This window comes from Aethina tumida, chromosome 7 (assembly GCF_024364675.1).
Source record: "Aethina tumida isolate Nest 87 chromosome 7, icAetTumi1.1, whole genome shotgun sequence".
NCBI classification, from domain to species: Eukaryota; Metazoa; Arthropoda; class Insecta; order Coleoptera; family Nitidulidae; genus Aethina; species Aethina tumida.
Genome location: NC_065441.1, coordinates 9,255,389 through 9,273,658, shown reverse-complemented (window position 1 = coordinate 9,273,658; position 18,270 = coordinate 9,255,389). Strand labels below are relative to the sequence as shown.

The following is an 18,270-nucleotide window of genomic DNA, read 5'->3' as shown; positions in this document are numbered from 1 at the left end:
GCACTTTGAAGGGCAGATTTATAATGTTACCCGTAGTATTATAACGTCTCATCTCTTCTACATTGAGTCCTGATTCATTGTTCTCATGGTTATTAAAACCATTACTCTCCTCAATAACGGGTTCTCCCAACTAATTTGTTCCAGAACTAAACTTAACATGTGCTTTTTCATACAACCCACTCGATTCATACAAACTTGCATGAAATTAAATTACCCACTTAAAGGTGACATCACAATCTTGTAACCCAAGTTTATAGGTATGCATATTGATTGAATGCAGGAAGTTTATATTACTGAATTCATACGCGGTCCACTTCACTAATTAGCACCGAACATTGCTTGAATGTCTTGAACAAGTAACGACAGGAAGCCTTTATTAATTATAAACTTCCTTGATCTGCGGGGTTCGGCGCACAATTTCATATTGGCAAACTTTCAAATTTAATGAAACATGTCGGCAATAAAAAAGGGGGATGCCCGTTGACACGGGTCAGATGTCTGCGTCTGTGTTGGAAGGCCGAGATTAGAGTTAATCGCATGATCAGAAAGTAATTGATCTGCATTGTGGAACCAGAAACTTTATCCTGCACACACACACATACACATAGAGAGAGAGACACGGGCTTCGGATCTGCTACTGCGACCCGATTATATCCTCCAGGACTTAGGAAGGAATAAAGATTAAATGGATAAGATTTCAACTTAACCGATATGTCTTCTATATTTATTACTTTTCCTGGGAAGTATACACGTAGTACAATATAAAAGAAGTGGCCGAAACGAAAGATTAATTACTTTTCGTGTTGTGGAAAAAGGGATCTTGTGTATTACAAATCTTGTATTTTGACGTAATTAATGATTGTCGGCAATTTGGAATTTTTTTCATTTCAGGATATTAATTGCTGCAATTATTATCATAACCGTTAACTACGAGAATGTACACAACGGTTATTTATGGAAACCTATTTATAAAATCGATTTTATCAAACAATACAATTAGGCAAGGTATCCGAATATCAATATACAGTATGGCATTTTAATGCGTAATAGCTCAAAAAATAGACGATAAAAAATTGATGTGAATAAAAAAAATGTTCCAATCATAGTGCGTTGTGACACAGTATTGGTGTAACTAAATAAATGTATAAATTTTCAACCAATTCAAAAAATTGGCAAAATAGTTCAACAACTGTGAGAAGATAGTAGATGGAAGTATGTTTAACCCCAGGTCTACAAGAACATTCTTAACACATCGTTCAATAAGTCCCCAGAAAACCCAGAAATGGTCCTAGTAATACTAAACTGGCCAAGTTTCCCTAGAGTACGAACCTTTACATGAAACGTGTAAAAATTTCACGTCGGTCGGACCACTAACAGCAGAGTTATCGAGGTTAGAGTAAAGTCACTTTGTAATTAATTTGAAAAATGGAAAAAAGCGAGTTTCGCGTGTTGATAAAACATTGTTTTTTAATGGATAAAAACACCGTAGAAGCCCATCAATGGCTTGAAAAACATTACCCGGACTCCTCTCCATCCAAACCAACGATTTGTCGGTGGTATGTTGAGTTTAAACGTGGTCGTACGGGCACAAACAATGCGGAACGTTCGGGTAAGCCATTGGAAGCCGTTACATCGGAAAATGTGAGTGAATCGTAACGAAAAATCGCAAAGTGTAGGTCTGTGAGATTGCAGAAATGACATAGATATTATCTGGAAGCGTATTTACAAATTGAGCACGAAAAAGGTTTTTTTTAAAGTGGGTACCGCGATTGCTTTCAATGGAACAAAAGCAAGCCACAAGTTCATAAAAACAAAGGCAAAATTGAACGAGTTGAGCTTTGATTTGCCTCCCCACCCCCCGTATTCGCCAGATTTAGCCTCCAGCGACTACTGGCTCTTTGCTGATGTCAAAAAAATGCTCCAGGGAAAAAAATTGGCTCGAATGAAGAGGTCATTGCCGAAACTGAATCCTATTTTGAAGCAAAGGATAAATCGTTTTATAAACATGGTATAGAAATGTTGGAAAGTCGTTGGAACATTTGTATCTCTCTAAAAGGAGATTATATTGATGAATAAAAATGATTTTTGAAAAAAAAATATTGTTTTCGTTGTTAGTCTTGGGACTTATTGAACGATGTGTTAGTTACTACTAAAAATGTGAACGTCCAATTTTGAATTGTTAAGATCATATTCACTGAACAACAAAAAGTTTGTTATATCCACAGTTCAGCAAGGTGACGATTTTGCTATAACATACTATAGGGATCAATTCTTCCAACCTAGGCTATTATTATTATAATCATATTTTAAAATATTAAAATGTTTGAGTGTCTATTTGATTAATTATAACTTATATTATTAAATTTAAATATTATGCAATTGAAAACGACATTGTAATATATGTTAAAAGTTTAATTATTGCTTTTATTGTATAACATTCTGATAGTATCCAATATTTATTTAATGTTATTCTTATCACTGATCAAAAAGAGCTCCCGTATATAAATTACCCCACAAATAACAATACAACAACACGAAGCCAATATTGCGTAAAGCCAATTTCCGACCCATTTGAAAATTACGCCTTATTACAAAATAACATTAATATTCTCGTATTCGGCTGACCCGATTTATCTGTTTTCCCTTTGTTTCGAGGTTATTAGTTCGTATAAATCAATCAGGCGAAATTTATTCGAACCGGGGGAGAAAATGTCCAGTTGAATAAATCAAATGATAAAAAATTAAATGAATCCCGGTCACATTATGTCCTATGAATTTCGTCTCATTTTTTTTTTTTCCTCTATTGTGTGACCTCATCTGTATCTCTGTTTACGGTAAACACAAATCCATTAATCAAATGGCGATTCAACTTTCTGATTATTTTTTGGTATAAACATATCCATAATTAAAAAGGGGGGATCACAATTGACGAAACATGATCCTGTAATATAAAAACACGCAATGAATATGTATACTTGCGAACTGAAACGGTGAAACCACGCGTTTCCCATAAATTATTTAACGGTCAATTACTTGTAATTGGCACTAACTAATTTAGTTTTTGTCGGTGGGGTAATGTTGACAACAAAATTACGTATTATACATTCAATGGTCCGGGGGTTTTGATGGTTATATTAATTAATGTTATTCCGCATATATTTTTCGCTAATGAACAATTAACATTATATTTTAATTGAATTTTGCCAACCCGCTAATTTATAATGATTGCAAAATGTACAGATATTGTTGTAATTCGATGCTTGCATCAAGAAATGTCAATATTTTGAATGGTTTTAATTCTGATTATTTATTAGTTGCATTTAAATTTAATTATGCCTTTTCATTAAATTTTTATAAAAAATATCTTAATTTTTATTTACTTAATTAATATACAATAATTCAACAGAAACAGTTCAGGGTAAATAATGTATTTGATTTAAATGGAATAGGTATATTTTAATTAAAATAATGTACGGAGTGTTTCACAACTTATCGGATAAACTTTAACAACATATAACTGTTTCATAACAAATTGATTTTTGAAAATAAATAAATAAATAGTGTTTTTAGTGTTTCAAACTAGGGTTGAAACAATTGGGACATTTAAACAATAACGTATATTGTACCTGAAACATCGGGTTCTGAACAGTATACGATATTTTGCGTCTTCGGGATCAACAAGAAAGAAGAACATTTGAAGATCCCAACCCGTATTAGGGGTTGTATTCGACAAACTCAATCTTTTGTTCAAGCCAATGGAAATAACTACACAACTTGTAGTTTATTATAAAATTAATTATTTATTATCTCGTTTTCTGTTGGACTATTTTTCAAAAATCAACTTGTTATATAACAGTGCATATGTGGTTAAAGTTTGTCGGATAAGTGTGTAACACCCTGTAAATTTAGATAAATAAACAGCATCTGGTTTAAAATATTGTAATTTTTTCATTTCATTAATTTTATTACTTTTATATATAAAGTATTATTGAATAAAAATAAAATTAATTGTTTTCATTATTTATTACAAAACTAGTACTTTATAAATATTTTAAATTAAAATTAAAATAGAATTAAATAGTAAGTAGAATTTAAAAAATAAAATTTTTAAAATAATTTCTTATTAAAATTACTTACTAAATAATTTTTCTACTATTGTATAAATTTTAATTAAGCATTAGAAGAAATATTAAAAAAATATTTTAAAGTTGTGTAAAAAATTATAATACTAAAAATAATTAATATTTATATTTTATTATTTTATATACCGCAGTTGCCCAGAATATGTGGGCAATCTGTTAAAAAAACTACATGGTGTGACAGTATGAATATACATTATGGTATAAATAGTATCACAGAAAGATGTTAAAACGGAAATTAAATGTGCTAATAAAAACACAAAACTGAATTTTTGAGATTGGATTTAAAAAAACAGTTTGGTAAATATTTTTTTTTTTATTTTTGCACAAAAACTAGATGGAAAATATGTGGATATTTATGAATTCAGGACTCTATGAACAAAAATTATCAACGTTCAACAGTTTTTAATTTGTCAAGTATTGATTATTGAAATTTTATATTAATCACACACTTTTCCGATGAATATTTGATTTGAATTTTAAATACAAAATATACATTGTTTTTTCTACATTCTATTGTAAAAACATATTAAATATACAAAGAAAAGAAACAAATATTTGTGTTTCAAATTTATATTTTTAAGCTCTTCCAAAATATTTTTAACTTTAAATTAGAAAACAGTATAAGTATAAACAATTTTTAATTTTAATAAAAAACTATTTATAATTTTATTTATTTTTATTTTATATATATTATATTACTTAGAATTTTAATTTTATTGAAATTATTAATATCATTAAATAAAAAATCACTTCAGAAATATTTTTTAATTTCGACTATTAATCAATAATAAAGAAAATTAATTTGCTATGTGCTAAAAACATTAATAAAAATGATTAATGATGATTTATTTATGGTTAATCAAAATGTGAAGAGTGCCCTCACAAATTCTAATTTGTGATTTGTTCCTTTTTCATATGTTATATATTATCATTTCTTTATTTATATTTTCTAATTAATTAGGGTTACATAAATTTAATCTTTAATTTAATTTATTTATTGAATTCAATTCTTTAATAAGTAGATAATGTAATATTTTATCAATAACAGCAAAAATAAAAGTTCAATGTTCATAATTATCATTTCGATTTGTTGGGACCAAAAGCCAAGTACTATAATAGTTAATCCACATTAATGACAAACTACTACAAAAATCAGAAATTATAACAATAAAATGCAATCACGGGAACAATTCAATTAAAAAATCCATAATAATTCAGATAAATTGTACGAAAACTAAAATCATTACAACAACAGAGAATTTATATACCAATATCCCATCATTAATGTGAATATTTGCATTACGTTATTTAAACCGTACTTTTCAAACATTTCATCAAAGTTAAATAAACACGGAAAAATGTAAATTTCATTTGGATTAACTACAAAATCAAATATACAACAGTCGCATTCGCCATTTTTACCATTAGTCGTCGCCGTTATTATGAAAAAGTTACGAAAACCCGGTGTCATAAACTGAAGTTGCAGGTGGTAAGAAAATGATTTTCGCTACGTACTACGTAATGCCACTTTAAAAAATGAGCTGACACGTATCCACGTACGTACCATATGAAACTCCCGTCGAAAAATGACCTTTATATTTGATTTTTCCTGTTTCATTGACAGTTTTTGACGGTAAATCATTTTAACGGGCCCCGTTTAATACATCCCGGCTACTGGTCCGCACCTGCGTCCCCGGGCAAAAGTTTATTCAATGAATTTCACCCAATTCGAAAATCTCGCAGCTTTTTTCGCATATTATTTTTGTACGTTCAGCCGGGGCGAGTTTTGCGAACGCGTTTTCGATGAATATAAAATAAGAAACGTCGTAAAACTGGGCGGACTTCCTCTTGATTTTTCGGTAGAAAATTACACACGTGTAATTTATTCGTTTTTAATTTACTCGTTGTGTTTGAGATGAACACATCCCCCTAAGGAAAATTAGAGTCGAGGAAGCTGAACATAAGTTATTTTTAATTGAAGTTGCCCTTAAGTATCGTAAACTTTCCGACTTTTAATAATTTATATGTGCTTTCAAGCTAAAGCTTTAAGCTGTTGTTTATTATTATACGTCCGCGTTTAGGTGCCTTTTAAATACCGCGTTTTTTAAGTGCCCACTTTTTCATACGAATAATGAAATTTTCCTGTTGGGTTTACGCAATTCTTAATGCCCGACATAAAAGGGAATATAAATAGGAAATGAAAGAGCAGAACATTTTTTGCGTGTCTCCTTTGTGGTTTCTACATTTTCAATATTACGCTGACAATTGTAGTCTGTTCCAAAGAAAGAGATTTGAATTATACCGTTTTATAGGGGAGGACGAAATTACACGGGAGCAGTTTATTTAAAACAAAAAGAAATAAAAAAATTAAGGCTCGGAACTTTCGGCGTAAGTGGTTGAAGTTTGGTTTATTAAACAAATAACTGTTTCCTTTAATTATAATAATTTTTAGTTTTATTATTTTTATTAAGATTTTTATATAAAAAATATTATTGAATAACAAAAAAATTAATTGTATTCATTATTTATTATAAACCTAGTACTTTATAAATATTTTAAATTAAAATTAAAATAATATAATAATTTAAAAAATAAAATTTCTAAAGTAATTTCCTATTAAAATTACTTACTAAATATTTTTTTTACTATTGTATAAATATTAATTAAGCATTATAAGAAATATTAAAAAAATACTTTTGAGTTGTGTAAAAAATTATAATAGTGAAAATAATTAATATTATTATTAATTAATATTAATTTATTTTATTATTTTATATACCGCAGTTGCCATAATTATAGCAACTTCTTTAAAAAATACGTACTTATACAGAATATCCCAGAATATGTGAGCAATCTGTTAAAAAACTAAATGGTGTGACAGAATGAATATACATTATGGTATAAATAGTATCACAGAAAGATGTTAAAAAAGAAATTAAATGTGCTAATAAAAACACAAAACTGCAAATTTACCATGTAGAAAATATACGTTAGTTGAAAAGGTTTATGATACTAATTGTTAAACCTTAACCTCATTCCATAAAATTTAAATTGCCGCTGCCGAAGTAAATTAAAATAATTTTACTGCACCACCCACACAAAACATCTCCACAGTAATAAAACTAAACGTATGTGCATAAATTCATAATGGAATGATGCACACAATAAAAACATCAATTACGCACTCCCGTTTCAAATATTTTAGAAGCAGTTCCGCGTAGAAAATTTATGGAATACTAAATAAAACTAATTAGAATTAAAATTCAAGTGCTCAAGTAATAAAATAAACATGATATTGCAAATTTAAGCGTTGCAACACAAGTTTATTGATCAGCCGTCAGTCACTTTTACAATTCCGTAGACGTAACCACTTTTCTAACACGAGAATGCCTAATTATCAAGCAGGAAGCAATTTTTAAATTATTAATCCGATAAATCCAACAGCACAGATAAATACACCGATTGTTATTGGAGTGCACTTAAAAAATGGGATATCAATCATTGTGGGAGCTTTCGCAGTACAAAAAGTCGCGCGAAGCATGAAGTGCAAGGAATTGAATTGGAAATGTCATAGAAAAATTGAATGGATCTCCAAACAAGCCCAAAGAGTTTTCTAGGAAAATTTCATCAATAGGGTTTTTAACTCCTATTATTTATGATGGGTTTATTGTTTGCGGTTCATTGTGTCGGATTTCGGATATTAAGCGAATCAGACGTGGTGAAAGTGATTTATTTTTTATGTCGTCCATTGTATTTTCTTTTACTGGTGCGATAATATCTGTAAACTAGTCTGTTTTTAATAACAGGCTTCTGAAGTGAATGAAAATTTATTATGACAAGTATTAGAAATTTTAATATTTTAAACAAATAACAAACAAATAAATTTACTTTGTGTAATTTTCTATTGTATTCTATGGTTACTTTATGATAAATGTGTATAAATGAATAATTTAATTAATGTAAATAAATAACTTTTTTGGGTATATTTCAGAAATTAGAAATATAAAATTCAGATATTTTGATTTAATGATTTTACAAATTTCAAAAATAAGTAAATTTATTTTAGAAATTTTAATATTGTTTATATGAAATTTAGAATATTAATATACAAGATGCTCCTAAAATGAGTGATCCAAATTTGAGAGCAGTCAGAACGGGTTCAATAATGAAGAAAATATAAAATGTTTTTTCTAAATTCGTGTTTCATTTTGGTACATATCCTAAAATATATACCTACAATTCAATATAATAAACATGTTCCATATTGTTACAGTGGTGTAAATTCTGAAGTGTTCTTTCTCTACTTTTTCTCTCCCTGTTTTCGACACTACTGAATATTTTTTAAACTATTAAACTTTTCATATCATTAGCATAATTTTGAAGAAAAAAAGTTACTCTTGGTTAAATTTAAAAATCACAGCCATTTTTAAGATATTTCAGATTTAATGTTTGTAGCCAAACATACCCAATTAATAAATTATATTAATATATTTGAAATTTAAATGTGATGAGCTATATTTTCTTCAAGAAAAAAATTATTTACATTTTCTTCATTATTGAACGGATTCTGTTTTTAAAATTTGACCACCTATTTTGGAAATACCTCGTACAATTTAATTAATAATAAGCTACTGATTCTAATAGTAAATCATTTATTTCCTAACAGACAAAGAAAGTTATCTTAGAAATTTTCATATTTTCCAGAAAATAATAAATAATTTTACTTTTATGTGCTTTTTTTGTTCTGATATTTTAAATATAATTTAGAATATTAATAAATCAACAAATAATGTAATTAAGTTAGTGTTAGGGTCATAATTTAAAATATTAATAAATAAATAAATAATTGAATCAATGTTCATGTACTTTGACTAATTAAATAAATAAATTGTTTGTTTTCAATGGTATTTTGTTACTGTTGTTCAAAATATTAATAAATGAATAACTAATCTAATTAATGCTATTTTGAGACTCTTATTTATGTTTACTTTAGTAGTTACAGTCTATTTTAATTGTTAATGTTTAGCTACCTTAGCTAACTTGATTAGGTTTAATTAGTAGGTGTAATAAATAACAAATAAATTTCATTTTTCGTTTAGTGTATTTATACAATACAATTCAGAATATGAATAAATTAATAAATAGTTTAACTAATAATGGACCTCTTTAAATAGCTTATTTAAATTCATTTCATTCAAATTGAATTTAAAAATTAATATATTTCTGGAGTTGTTAAATAAAATTTCTCTGTATGGTTTTCTATTGTATTTTATTATTACAATTCAAAATATTAATAAATGAATAATAATTCAATTGAAATTAAATCTCTTTGTTAACTTTTTTAAGTTCATTTTATGAATTTTATAAAGTTGAATTATAATGAATAACATAATTAAAATGAATAAAAAATTATCTGCGACAGATATTTCAGGAATTTTAAAATTTTCAAATGCTAGTAAAGGAAAACGGGACCAATAAACAAGACTTTCATTAAGCTTTTTCATCGTTTAGTGTGCAACATCTACGGACCCGACTTATAAATTCAGTAGATTAAATTAAATTAAAGTTTCAGGTTTCGGTTTTAATTAAGAATATTTGTACTGAGGCCGGCCGGCGAATTTATGTGGAGCATTTTCATCTTTCGGCTTCGCCGTTTTGCGATTTCATAATCCAGATTAATGGTGCGTTTTGAAACAACATGAAAGAAAATGCGATAAAATATTTCGCAAACGTAAGACATTCACGGAAATAATTGGAATTTATTCCGAACGCAGGCGAAATAAAGCGGAACACTTCACACACAAAAAGGAAATTAAAAAATGAAGGAACGTACAAGTCGCTGCAAATATTAATACGCATTATTGAAATTACACGGCTGCTTAATCAAACTTTATTCAGTATTAATTTTTTTATTGTCTGCTCATGTTTATTTTAAGAAATGTAAAACGGTCATCGGCGAATTAATCATACATTTCATTAACGCACGCACGTCTAATTTAAATAAATGTTTATTAATATAACATGGGCCAGCATGTAAAAAATATAATAATTCTTCAATGTGCCTTGCATCATAAGTGATTCAACACAAAAAATTATAATTAAACCGAATTTATCCAACAATAGGACAATTAACGAAATAAGAGAGACAAAGAAATCCTTGAGTGTAGGTTCATTAATAATTTAACACCTTACGTAAATATTTTTATCCAATTAGCCACTTCCTATTTGCAGACGAAGAACTGCCAAGTAATAATGTTTATTACATTTTCGTTTTAGGAAATCTTGCTTTAATATTATGTTACTATTACAAATAATGAATACGTTTCACCAGTTGCGAAATCCTTAACTGCCTTAGACTAATGTCCCCTGTTTATTTTATATTTTAAGAAAAAGCAGTCCGAATACCAAAAACAGTATAGGCAAAGATATTTGTTTTAATATCCGCTCCTTTTACGGCGAACTAATGGAGGTAACGATGTTTATGAAGTGTCGTTATAACAATATTCTACTTTGTAAAATGGCCGGATAAAAAACTTAAATGTGTGTTTTTTTTTCAGTTGACAAAATCCAGACCGCGATTGTACAAGAACATTTCTTAATTAAGTTAATAATATATTTTTTCTGAATTCACTGTGTAAAGTTGTTTTAACGGGATCAAAGATTTAGTGAATTTAAATTTCTTTTTTTTTTTAGAAGATAATAAATTTTAATTTTATTTTAATATTCCATACTTTATGTTAGGTTGGTTCAGGTTGGGTTATGTTAAATTAGGTTAGGTTAGGTTATAAAAATTAAATTTAAATATGATTTCGTGATTGTTAAAATATGTTATGTGTATATTATATTATAAGATAATAAAATTTTAATGCATATATTAATTTTGAATAATTAATTAAATTCGATAGTATAATATTAAATGAATATTTAATAATTATCATGTAGCCATTTATAAATAGAATTTAATATATATAATTATTTTATTAATATTACATAAAATTTGGTAAATATATTTTATTAATTCAACAAATGATCAAAATTAATATTGTCCAGACACAACATTATTATTTTTATTAGTACATGTAATCTGAATGGATAATATCAAATTTTGCTAAAAGTGGGGAAAAATAAAACTAAGAGTATATTGACCAATTAAAAAGTTGATTTATGTTTTACACGAACTAATAAATTGAAGGTTTTAAGTCTGGACAATATATATTATAAATATGAGGATACTAGATAAATATTTTGAACAATTAAAAAAAAATAATCTTATATATATTTACAAAATTGAATTTTCAATAAAATATATTTATATAATAAATTTATTTATGTGCCACACATGTCTATATTAAATATTTTTGAATTTTTTAATTAATTAATTATTTTGAGTTTTAATAAACAAAATTGACCTATATAAGTGAATCTACTGAATGCACATTCTCCATAATTCTCTTTAATTGTGTTTCTTTATTAATTGAACATGTGAAATTGTGTACGTAAGATAAAATTGAGTACGGTTAATTTTTGAAATTGTAAATTAGAACTTTATTAAATGTAAAAAATTATATCACAACTTGAAATCTGTCTTAATAAGTTATACAATAAAAGTTTCTGGCTCGTGTTTTAATGTAAATAATCATAAGCGAAGGCCGAAAAGTTTTAGGCAAAAACTTTCAAAAATATATGTTCTAAAATTGAAGTTAGGACACAAAATAGAGTTTCTGGGATTTTTCACGCCTTTTTTCTTATTGAAAGATTTTTAAATTTGGGATATTTCACTAAATTTGTTCACAAAAAATTGTATTTGTAGAATTTTTAATGATAATTTGAGATTTTTTGACATCTTTGGAATTTTGATTAATACTGGGTTGAAAACACTGTGTAAGTAATACAATTAAAAGAAAATATATACGCAGCATATAGTGAAATTATGGGCTATACATATGCAATTATAAGCTGGTATATAGTCGCCATAATTGCATCATTCAACAAAATTATCATAAATGAAAATTTATGATAACTTTATTTACATACAATTTAATGATCACAGATTAATATATTTATTTAAAAGTGGATTTATGGTTAAAAACTACAATTAAAACATGATTAAAAACATTTTTCGTTATTTTTTTTATTAAAAAATAATTTAAATAAAACATTTACACATATAAAGTTAAATGTAAGAAAGTAAACCAAAAACTCGATATTGCAAAGAACAATTCTCACTTCCGACTTCTATTTTAGATTCTTTTCGTGCTACTCATATCCGTTTTATAAATAAAAGTGCATAATCTTGTAGGGTAAAATGTAGTATAACTTCGGCGTCCTTGCACAGTTTAATCGTAATCTCAAGTTCGTGTCTCACGACAATCCAACCGAGATGGCTTAATGTTACGGAAAACGTCTCACTAATACCTGTTCGACTAAACCTCTTTTCCAACCCCTGTCATACAGGTTCCAACATATAATGAATGTAACTAGTACAGCCGAACATTTCCCGCCTAATTAAAAACATATTATCGTTTAATTAACGGCTTAACGAACCCTTTCTTTTTAATTAAAACCAGAGTGTGAAACGCTATCGGGACGTATAAGAATGAGGAAAATAGTGAAAAAAAAACAAGGTAAAAATCCGTGTAATGGTATACCAAAGAATAACTTAAATTCGTTCGAGGCGTTCTTGTTACCCACTCCGAAGACGTCTTCGCAAGTCAAGTAGGAAAATATGTTTATTAAATAAAACACTTCCGACAACTTCGTTTTAACTTGAATGGAACTCTTTTCCCCAGGTTTCGTGTTTAGCGAAGAGTGACGCGGAATTAACGGGATATTGTGCTTTTGGATATGTGAGCTTTGATATTCGTAAAAATAAAACATAATTGGCAAAAAAATAAGTTCTTCGGCTTAAAACGTTTTGAAAGATGGCTAATTTCATATAATAACTTCATTATGGTTTTTTTCACGGAAGAAATCAAGGTGGCAATAAAGCTGAAAAAATTGATGAGTGCAAGAACTGAATAATATCATTTATAAAACCCACCCCACCTTAATTGTTCGATGCATTACCACAATAGATAAACGCAATCGAATTATGTTTCGGCCATTGTGCAAAATGAATTTCCCCAATAATTGATATTTCCCTCCACGAAGGTGAATTACCACGAATAAGATATATATCTGGCGGCTTCACTTTGCCGAATTTGAATTCAGCACAGCGGAAACGGTCACAAATTACACTTATCGTAAATACAAATTGTTTCGGCCCGAATGAATATTCATTCGCGTTTTTAGAAGCGATAAAGCAAAAATCATTATTTAGCGAACGTTCCAATGCGAATGCTGGGGGGGTGGCAATAATTTTAGGTGACGGAGGTGAGGTCGTAAATTAAAGAGAGGTGTGTTGCGACGAAGGAACTCAGGTCCCACGTATAACCCGTGACTACGGTCTTTCGCTTTGTTTTTAGATGAAAAAAAATACTTTAAGTTACTGTAAAGAGGGAAAATCTGCTGCGACCATATCCACAAGGGATGTGAAGCAATGCACGATTTTATTTAGTAAGTGGTGATTTTTTATTATTATTAAGTTAATTATATATTGGAAGTATTATAAATTACATATATTTTTAAGAAACTTAAATTTAAAAAACTACAGCTCCTCTCCTTTTTAACAAAAAAATCTATTGATGAAATTTTAAATTATAGATGTAGTTATATTAGAAAATAAGAAAAATATTACTATAAAAATTTCTATTAAAAAAAATACTTTTTATAATTATAAATATTAATTTCTAATTTAATAATTTTGTAATTTATTTATAATATATACATGTACATGTATAAAAATTCAATTTAAAACACAAAAATTTGTGACACTTTTCATGTACAAAATAATTCAAATTTGGAAGAAAAAATTATAAATATATACTGGTTTCAATAAAAAATGGGACGTACCCAACAGTACAACTAAAAACAATCATCTCTATATATTCGATAAAAAAATGCCACATGTAATGTAAAAAATTGTTGTAGTTTTTTGTTAACATTAACATATTCTGAAAATTTCATTAAAATTGCTCAAAAAATTTTAATTGTTGCATTGTTTGTTAAAACCAGTACATATAAAAATATTTTAATTTTTACTAAAATTTATAAAATAATATTTTGTTAAATTGACTACATTAAAAAATATCTGTTTAAAATTATAATTTGAAAATTATATTTACAATATTCAAATATCAATCGTATTTTTGATTGGGAAATAATATAATGTATATATAATACAATAATAAAATATTTCATAATATTTAATAAAAATTACAAGCTATTTTATTTATTTAATAAAATATAATATCAATTTGTGCACAAATCTGTTTAATTAATTATTGGCAAAATAAGATAAATATTTATAAATCAACTGGTATTTTTAAACTAAATGTTCATATTTCATAATTAAAAATAAAAACCGTAACAGAACTGTTATAATATTTGTAATTGCATTATTTAATTATTTATTTAGATTAAATTAACTCGTACTGAAATTACTAGAATAAACATTAATTAAAAACTAAAGTGAATACAAATATTTTTAAATTAAAATACCATCTTTTTCTTTTTTTTTGGGAGCATTCGTATTAAAAAAAAAGATTTTGTTAAAAGACAAAGTAATTTTGTATAAAAACTAACTAATATTTATATTTTAAATAAATTAAAACAGTCAATATTGCAAACAATATGTACATAGAAATTTTATTCTTATGTTACATACTACAGGAAATAATTGACAAAATGTTTCTGAAATTACCATTAAAATAATCTGAAATATTATTATAATAAAAAATGGTTGTATTAAGTTTATTTAAGTTCTTTAGTATACTAATATAGATCAATGAAAAACCACTTCCCACACTCAAAATTTATAGCTTGTATAAATAGAACATCGATACAGTTACATTCATATAGAAAGTGTTCTCATCCTGTCGCAAAAGGTTGTTTATTTACCTGATTTAAATAATTGTGCCGCTAATCGCTCTTGATAAAAACCAATGTCTCTCGTCGCCTAACAGTAATTCATACCGACAACAAAAACCGACAACACGTCCCCGGGGGAACATGTGTAAAACCGTTTAATAAATATCTATGAAATATTCGCGAACTGCATAAAAATGCAACAACCTTGTTACCGTGTTGCCTTGTAACATAAAACCCGTACGATTCCGATGGAACATAAACATGGACAACCTTGGGATCCATAATAATCCACGAGACAAACCGTTACCAGCGATGCGATGACTATGGCAATTATAATGCCACACCTACGTAATCGATTTTATGGACGGCAATTATTACACCAGAAAACTATGCAGAGGTTAATACTTCCTTTAAACTTGACTGCCAATTTTAGTATTGAAATGTCCATAATCCATTGTGTTTAATTGTTCTTAGTAATTGAAGCAATTAATCAATTAAAGTTAGAAGTGAAATTAATGAACACGTAAATATTTCATCTTTAACATAAATATGATGGAATTTAAAATGTAGAGGAAGTGATGTACGAAATTGAAACTCCCTCTATAAAACTTTAAAGGTAGTCTAAAGTTTTTAGTAGATTCAGTATAATTCTGTAATTTTTGCGTCATACAGCATATATGTTATTTAAAATGCATAAGATATCTATAGATGTCTTGGTTACGTGTTTTAAAGAAATATGAAAAAATATAAAATGTAATATGGAATATCATTGAATTTTGAATTGTATTATTAAAACTTCAGTCGCCATCTACACATTCTTAACATCCTTACCACTGCAGAATTCTGTAATTTTTGCATCTTTATGAAGTAAAATATTGTTGCAATCTAACTTTTCATTACCTTTTATGATTAGTTTTTAACATTTTCGTTGTTCATAGAACTAATTAGTTACCCATTCTCATCAGTGACTGTTCTCTTCATTTGAAATTCATAAAAAATCTATATATATGACGCAATAAACTTTCCCCATTTTCTTAAAGACACAATACGAGTACCTCGTGAGTTTTAATTGCATTTTAATGAGGCAATATTTAAACTTCGCATGAGTGTTACGGTAATCACTAGAAGATAATAACTGAGTTCGCATATTTTCTTATACAGCGATGACCCGAATTATGGGGTTCCGTGTGTTTTAGTAGGTTTTCTAGTGGCCCTTTATTTTTCTCCCGGCCCTAAAAATTTTACGTTAAATATATCAATGCGCAAGGGTTAAGTCTGGAAGATATGTTTCCTTTTGGAAAATAATATCTTTATAAAAAATATTTAAAAGTAGAGCACCTAACCCAATTTTGGACAATGCAAATGTTTTAATTTGTTTCACTTTTACTGTCATTTTGAATATCCCTATTACAATTATAAATTCTGAAAGAATGTAAAGGAATATTTAATATACTAATAAAACTATAATATTCAATATTTCTTCTGTGGGGAGCATTGCAAGACTTTTTAGAAAGGTACACCGGCGACGTAGTACATTTGAGTTTATGATGATTAGAGAGCTTCGAGTAATAATTTCAATTGTTTTTGAGAATTTTTTTATCAAAAAACATATTAATATTGCAATTTTTTTATACTTTTTAATAAAAAAGCATCTTGTTTATTACCAATAATGGTATTCAACGTATTAAAAGGCAATAACTTTCTTATTTGAATTGCAATGGCAACAAAATTGCACCATTCAACATAAAATTTTTGTCCCCCATTGATGTGTTGTGCATTCTAAAGCTACAATGAATATTGACAGTGACCAAAACTTCATATTGATGCCTATTTCGCTTCCCCATAAACCTCATATGAATCAGGTAGGTGAATCACCTATATAGAACCATAAATTTCATGAATAATTCAGGATATCGAGCGCACTGAACATAGAAATTGGTTTTAACAAAATTATTTTCTGCACTGATCTATTCACTGGTTCATAGCGGAACACCTATGACGAGCCTAGAAAATAAGTCCCCACCCTGGGGAAAATTTCACTCGCAAATTAGGACTTAAAATCGTTTACATTCGGATGGTTTCATAGTTTTAGGCGGTTTTTGGTGCCATAAATATTCATGGCGCGCTTAAATACGTTAATTGTTATGATTAAGTTGGGCGCCACTGTTTTCCACAAATAATACCATGAGTAGTGGCAATTAACGCGGGGACTTTTCCGTTTTGAATATTTGATTACTGGATATGCGGCAGGGTGAAAATTAAATTTTCGTTTACAATCGAATTTTTCGCCGGGCAAAAGTTCATTGTTTACTTTGATATGAAAATAGTGGCAAAACATCCTCATTTTTAAATTTTCAACCGAAACATCCATCCATATATCAACAAAGGGCAGCAAAAATTCATACGTAACTATGGAGCTGTTATGTTTTTTGAATGGATATTTTAATTGGTTTGGCATTCATGTTTACACAGTTTTAATTTATTTTTGTATTATTGCAAATATACAGGTACCTATATTTGTTGATATTATAAATATTGCAATTACCAATTGCCAATTTCATGCAATGATCAATTATTAAAAAATGATCTTATTTGAGGGATAAATCAATTAAAGTTATAAATATTTTATTCAATACTTTTTTAAAATGTATATAATGTAATGGATAAATTACAATCTATTTAGAGATATGTAAAACTGTGAAATAAAAACTTTAAAAATAAATTTTTAAATTTATCAATAATTATAATATCTATTTTTCCTTTATAATTTTTGTAATTTTCTCATTAATTACATATAATTTTATAGAGGATACACAGAGAATATCGATTGGAGCTAATGTGAATGTTTAATTTTATGCTTGTTTAAACTGAAATTAAATGAAAACTTAAAAATTGACTAAGAAATTAAATTAGAAATATGTAGATTCAAGAAATGAAAATTTCTTGAATTTACATATTTGTAAGAAAACTAACAACAGAGAGTTGATTAGAAAATAATAAAAGTTTATATTAATTTCTTTTTTAATTAATGATATTTTTTTATTATTTACGCTTCTATTGCTGTTTATTATATTATTCCCCTGTAAAACCATATTCACATTTTTTAAGCCTTATGTTATGAAATAGTAAACGATCAACGAGGTCGAAGTAAGTATGTACC

The 18,270-nt window shown here is 27.4% G+C and overlaps 1 protein-coding gene across 5 annotated transcripts in view; it reads right to left on the bottom strand.

Moving 5' to 3' along the window:
• Positions 1-18,270, bottom strand: part of LOC109601708 (uncharacterized) — a 115,475-nt gene that overhangs the window by 20,031 nt on the left and 77,174 nt on the right. The window contains exon 1 of one of the 5 annotated variants that reach the window (XM_049969759.1): positions 7,174-7,191. The exons of the other annotated variants lie outside the window; for them this stretch is intronic. The gene's annotated coding sequence lies outside the window, so the exon portion shown is untranslated. Of the gene's footprint in view, positions 1-7,173; positions 7,192-18,270 lie in introns of those variants that run through there. 5 annotated transcript variants of the gene reach the window in all.